This window comes from Nanorana parkeri, unplaced genomic scaffold, assembly GCF_000935625.1.
Source record: "Nanorana parkeri isolate BGI_ZX_2015 unplaced genomic scaffold, ASM93562v1 scaffold2774, whole genome shotgun sequence".
Classification (NCBI taxonomy): domain Eukaryota; kingdom Metazoa; phylum Chordata; class Amphibia; order Anura; family Dicroglossidae; genus Nanorana; species Nanorana parkeri.
This window is the reverse complement of record NW_017309042.1, coordinates 6322-11674: the sequence shown is the minus strand read 5'-3', so window position 1 is coordinate 11674 and position 5353 is coordinate 6322.

The window sequence follows — 5353 nt, the reverse complement described above, 5'->3', positions numbered from 1 at the left end:
ACGTACTCCTGGCCCAGATCACGTGAGATTGAACGTGACTCGGCAGCTGAGTTCCGTCCTCCATTTAATTGGATCATTACACCTATGGCCAATTTTGGGTATAGTAGTTTTTGCGAGTTCGCGGGCGCACGAAATTTCTAAAACTTGACATGTTTGGTGTCTATTTACCCGACGTGACCCGATCTTTTATATTTTTACTAAAATTTGGGTAATAATAATTGTTTTATAACATAACATAGGGAAAACAGTTTATTTTCGAAATTTTCTGTACTTTTTTTATTATATAGTAAAAAATAAAAACCCCAGTGGTGATTAAATACCACCAAAAGAAAGCTCTATCTGTCCCCCAAAAATGGTATAAAATTAATTTCAGTACAGAGTTGCATGACGGAATAAATGTCTGTCAAAGTACCGCAGTGCTGAATACTGAAAAATGGCCTGGACAGAAAGGGGGTGTAAACACCCCAGTCAGCAAGTGGTTAAATAGCGTACAGTCAATATTCTCACATCCTAAAGGACATCATACTTTTTGAACTTGAGCTATTTATTGCAAACATACTCCACGTGGTGGCAGCAACACTCCTTATGGCATTGATTTACTTGAGAACGCTGGCTTTGCCTTGTGTGAATATATATTTTCTTTTAGATATGATAGGGAAAGCATTTTTATACTTAAAGGGGCAGTGCAAATGGTTTGGAAATTAAAGTTATGGAATGAAAATATGCAAGTACCTACATTTAGCAACTATTGAGACCCTTACTGGCAGTAAACTAAAGATTTAATGTACAGTATCTGCTAATCACATAAAGGCAATAGGAATAAAGTCACGACTTTAACGTGGCCATTCTGGAATATACTGTATGAACCAGTATGTTGTTGATCATTGCTATGCTACAACTTCACTTAACATTTTTTTTTTTAAAGAGCCTCTGATCTTCTTGGCACACTTTCTGGAATTTGCTAGTCCCTCAATGATTGCAAGTCTGCAAAATCACAATATCTACATTTATAAACATGTTCAGATTTGGTATAATTTCTCCCAAAAAATATTCCATTATTGCTGTAGACCTTTCAAAAACATTATGGATCCCAACCTGAGATCATTTGAAACTTAACAATTTACAAACAAACATAAATAAAGTTGGACAACACCAAAGTTAAGCTTCATAGTCAACTACAATGCAGCTCATTAGTTTATTAGTAATAATTTACACCACTTTCCCCATGTCCTTAAATTTGAAAGGACATGGAGCAAGTAGATACATACATAGATATTACAGAGCCTAAGGGCTTCTGTAAATTAACAGAAATGAAAATGTCCACTAGGTACGAACTACCCTCTGGGTATAAAATAAAGCATTGTCTTATTGTTCAAACTATAGGTGTACATAAAGAACATAAGTAGCATATACACTGCCCAGCCAAGGAAAAAAAAAAAGTCACACACACTCTAGTACTAATATTTAATTGGACCACCTTTAGCTTTGCCTACGGCACACATTCACCATGGCATCATTTCAATAAGCTTATGCAATGTTACAACATTTATTTCCATCCAGAGCTGCATTCATTTTTGACCAAAATCTTGTAATTACGATGGGAGAGTCGGAGCACTGCGTAAAGTCTTCTCCAAGATTCCAAAGATTCTCAATGGGGTTGAGGTCTGGACTCTGTGGTGGCCAATCCATGTGTGAAAATGACATATCATGCTCCCTGAACCACTCTTTCACAATGTGAGCCAGATGAATCCTGGCATTGTCATCTTGGAATATTCCCAATGTGCCATCAGGGAAGAAAAAAAATCAGTTGATGAAAAAAACCTGGTCATCAGTATATTCAGGTAGGCAGCTGACCTCATTTTTTGGGTACATCATGTTGCTGAACCTAGACCTGACCAACTAAAGCAACCCCAGATCATAACACTGCCCGAAATCCTGGTGGTGACTTTTTTTTAGGGCTAGGCAGGGTAGGTGAGAACTGTACAAAATCTAATATAACACACAGTTCTATCATGTAGACAGGAATGTAAACTTACACATTGGGGAAACAAATACATGACCCAAAAATGTCAACTCTGCAGGCTAGAACTCAACAGTATTTCTATAACTTAAAGTGCAACTCCACTTTATTTTTATTTTTGTAAAATCTCATCTGTTAGATCTATGTGCATTGAATGAATGTTAAGAAACATTATTGCAGTTTCCAACTTTTTTCCATTCTGAAGAAATTGCTGTTTGTTTTACCATGTCCAGACTGATTCCTGAATGGGAGGGTCAGTTGGCATTACAACAACCCGCTACACTCTCAGTGTTCTAATGAGGAAAGCTTCAGTGTCTGCAAACCTTTAGTGGACAACCCTTAGGGTTTATCTCACCAAAAATGAAATTCCTATGGCTGGGGATGCCTAAAATATTACTTGTATACTAGTTCAGACTTCTGGGAAAATCTGTAAGCCAATCACACAAGCAGGAAATTACATTTCTGGGGGCTTTCCATACCCCAACATTGTACACAACGCCTTCAGATTACTATATTGCAATACATTTTTTGACAGTTTTAGAAAATTACAGTGACTGCAGATTTAAATGGTAAAGTAGTTTTTAATGATATTAAATTACAAAATGGCTTGTGCAGCTATTTTCAAATGCTATAGTCATTTTTCAATGAATGTTAGGTGCACTTTTTGAACAGAGAGGACAACAAAAACAACAATTCTGAAACAGGGGTGGGGATTTCAATACCATCTTTCGCCCACATATAATGCCGTTTTAACATCTTCATCCCAGTGATTTATTTGTTGACACCTTTATCCATATAACTGAAATGATCAACTTTTGCGCAAGATGTCATGGTACCATGATAATCGGGCAATGTAAGTTTGAACAGGACGTTTTCACATCTTGAGTCAGGTTCTTGGACAATTAACACCTGCCCTGACACATTACATGACACCAGACATACAATAACCTATAGCAACTAATCAATATATAATTACATTCCTGCTACTCCAAGGGAGCTCGGCTTGCTGGTTCAGCTGTATGACTATGTAAATCAAACAAAAGGGTCCACAATACTTGCTGCGGGATTGTAGATTTATTCAATAAACAAGAGGCACCATGAATGGGGCATCAGCAAGAAACCTTAACACATTTGGCATGCAATGTGCTTACTCATAAAGCCTATGCATGCAAAATGCATTAGGCCTGGTTCACACCTAGGCGTATTGCATATGCGCGTCTGTCGCACTGCTTTTTTACCGCGATTCGCGGTAAAAAAAATCGTGCGACAAACGCGCGTTTCCGAGGGCTACTTGGCTGTATCCCAATGGAAACGTGCAACAAAAACGGGCCAAAGTAGTACATGTACCTTTTCAGGCGTGGGCTGTTTTGTAGCGCGTTAGGGACGGGCTGAAATACGCCGAGGTGTGAACCAGACCCATTGAAAACAATGGGATTTTCATGTTTGAGCGTTTTGTAGAGTGCTTGTCAAGCGTAGAACGCGCTACAAAGCGTTCAGGTGTGAACGAGGGCTTAAGGTTTCAAGGATTCTTGTTTATGGTCCATTTCTGGTGCCTCTGCTTATGATCCTGTAGCATTTTCATGGACCATTTTGTTTGATATACATAGTGATATACCGACGTCTCAGATTGCTAATGTCAATGAAAGTCTTAACTGGTGGATATGGGTTATTGCACTTTCCACAATGGATACGGTTAACATTGAGTACAAATTTAATATAATCCCTCATGAGAGGAAGCAAAATTCTAACTACATACAAAAATATATGTGCACATTGATTTCTAGAAAAACATTCATATCCATGCATCGTTTTACTTTTAATGCATTTACTTGCCTCGCAATGCTTACACAAAGGCACTGGAAGTGAAAGGTCGTGCTCCGAGGTTAAATGGATTTTTGTATTGTGTGTACACAAAGGTCTGACTTCACAGTACAATATTTGGAAAGGTGATCGTTGCTGCATTAAATGTAGGAAATACCATAATGTAATTGTTGAATGAGTCATCTCTCCTGAGTAATACCACCACAGCCTGAGAAATATCTTTCACGATCTTTAGGAAAGTATATATCCATACAATGCTGTTTTTTAAGAAGCTTGAAATGCTTGTGATTAAAAGACACAGGGGAGAATTTATCAAAACTGGAGCAGACAAAATCTGGAGTGGATTTGCACTGCAACCAATCAGTTTCTATGTCTCATTTTTAAAATCTCAACTGAGCAAACTGAAGAGAGATACTTATTGGTTGTCGTGGTCCACTGTTTCAGTTTCTGTCTGCTCCAGTTTTGATAAATTCGCCCCATTGTTCTTACAGCTGTCTGCAGAGCATTACTCACACCAGGAACACTTGGATGTGAAAGATTGGACACCCCGATATACAGTCATGGTCAAAAGTATTAATACTCCTCAGCTTTTTCGCAAAGAATTCCTATTTGTTGTGAAATAGATTGACATTGACAGAAGAAATGGCATCCACCAATCTTAATTTCATAGTCCAAAAAGCACCGTCTTTAATTATTAGTGCTCCTTAGAAACTAGCATGTGTAGCGCCCCCCTGACCCCCAGAGGCCTGTGGTGGACCACCAAAGGTAGGGAGGGCTAATATTTCACTCAGGGGTGGATCCTTAGCCGGGTTGTGGGATGTAAACAGTAAATTGGGAGGTCACTTTAAGTACCTTTTCTAGATGCTTTATTGTAGAACAGCCAAACTGGGTATAGGGCTTCAGACATCCATAGCAAAAATAGACTCCAGACTTGCCAGTCCCTTCAGGCTTCCACAATGTAGAAATACTTTAATAGATCAAAAAATGGCACTGTGCAGTAGAACAGCTGAATAGGGTATATGCATGAGATCTTCCCTTGGAGAGACACCAGACTTGTTCCTGAGATCCATGCCATCATGGCCTTCCACTCTCAATCACAAGGAAGGAGGACCTGATGTGGAACAAGTCTCTCAGCATCACATATTAGGCTCTGCTCACTGTCAGTCTAAGGGAGGCGATAGTATGATATAGTATGCTCAATCCCATGTCACTGGTTGCCAAGAAGCTGGGAGCCATCTATATCCTAGCCATCAATGGCACTATAATGATAATAACTGGAGTTAAAAAAGACCTACATGACACTGGTCTTATTTGCCCACTATTTCCTACAAGGTCCAACAAAGTCAGTGCACATCAGCAGCTGTGCATTCAACACTGCTTTCTGCTGTGAACGGATCCTTAACCACGTGTTTTCAAACATCTTCAGGGAGAGAAGCAGGCGAGACCCACAATTGGAACAAGCACATGAAGTCTGATTTACTAATGGGGTTTTGGAGTTCACATTAAAAAGAG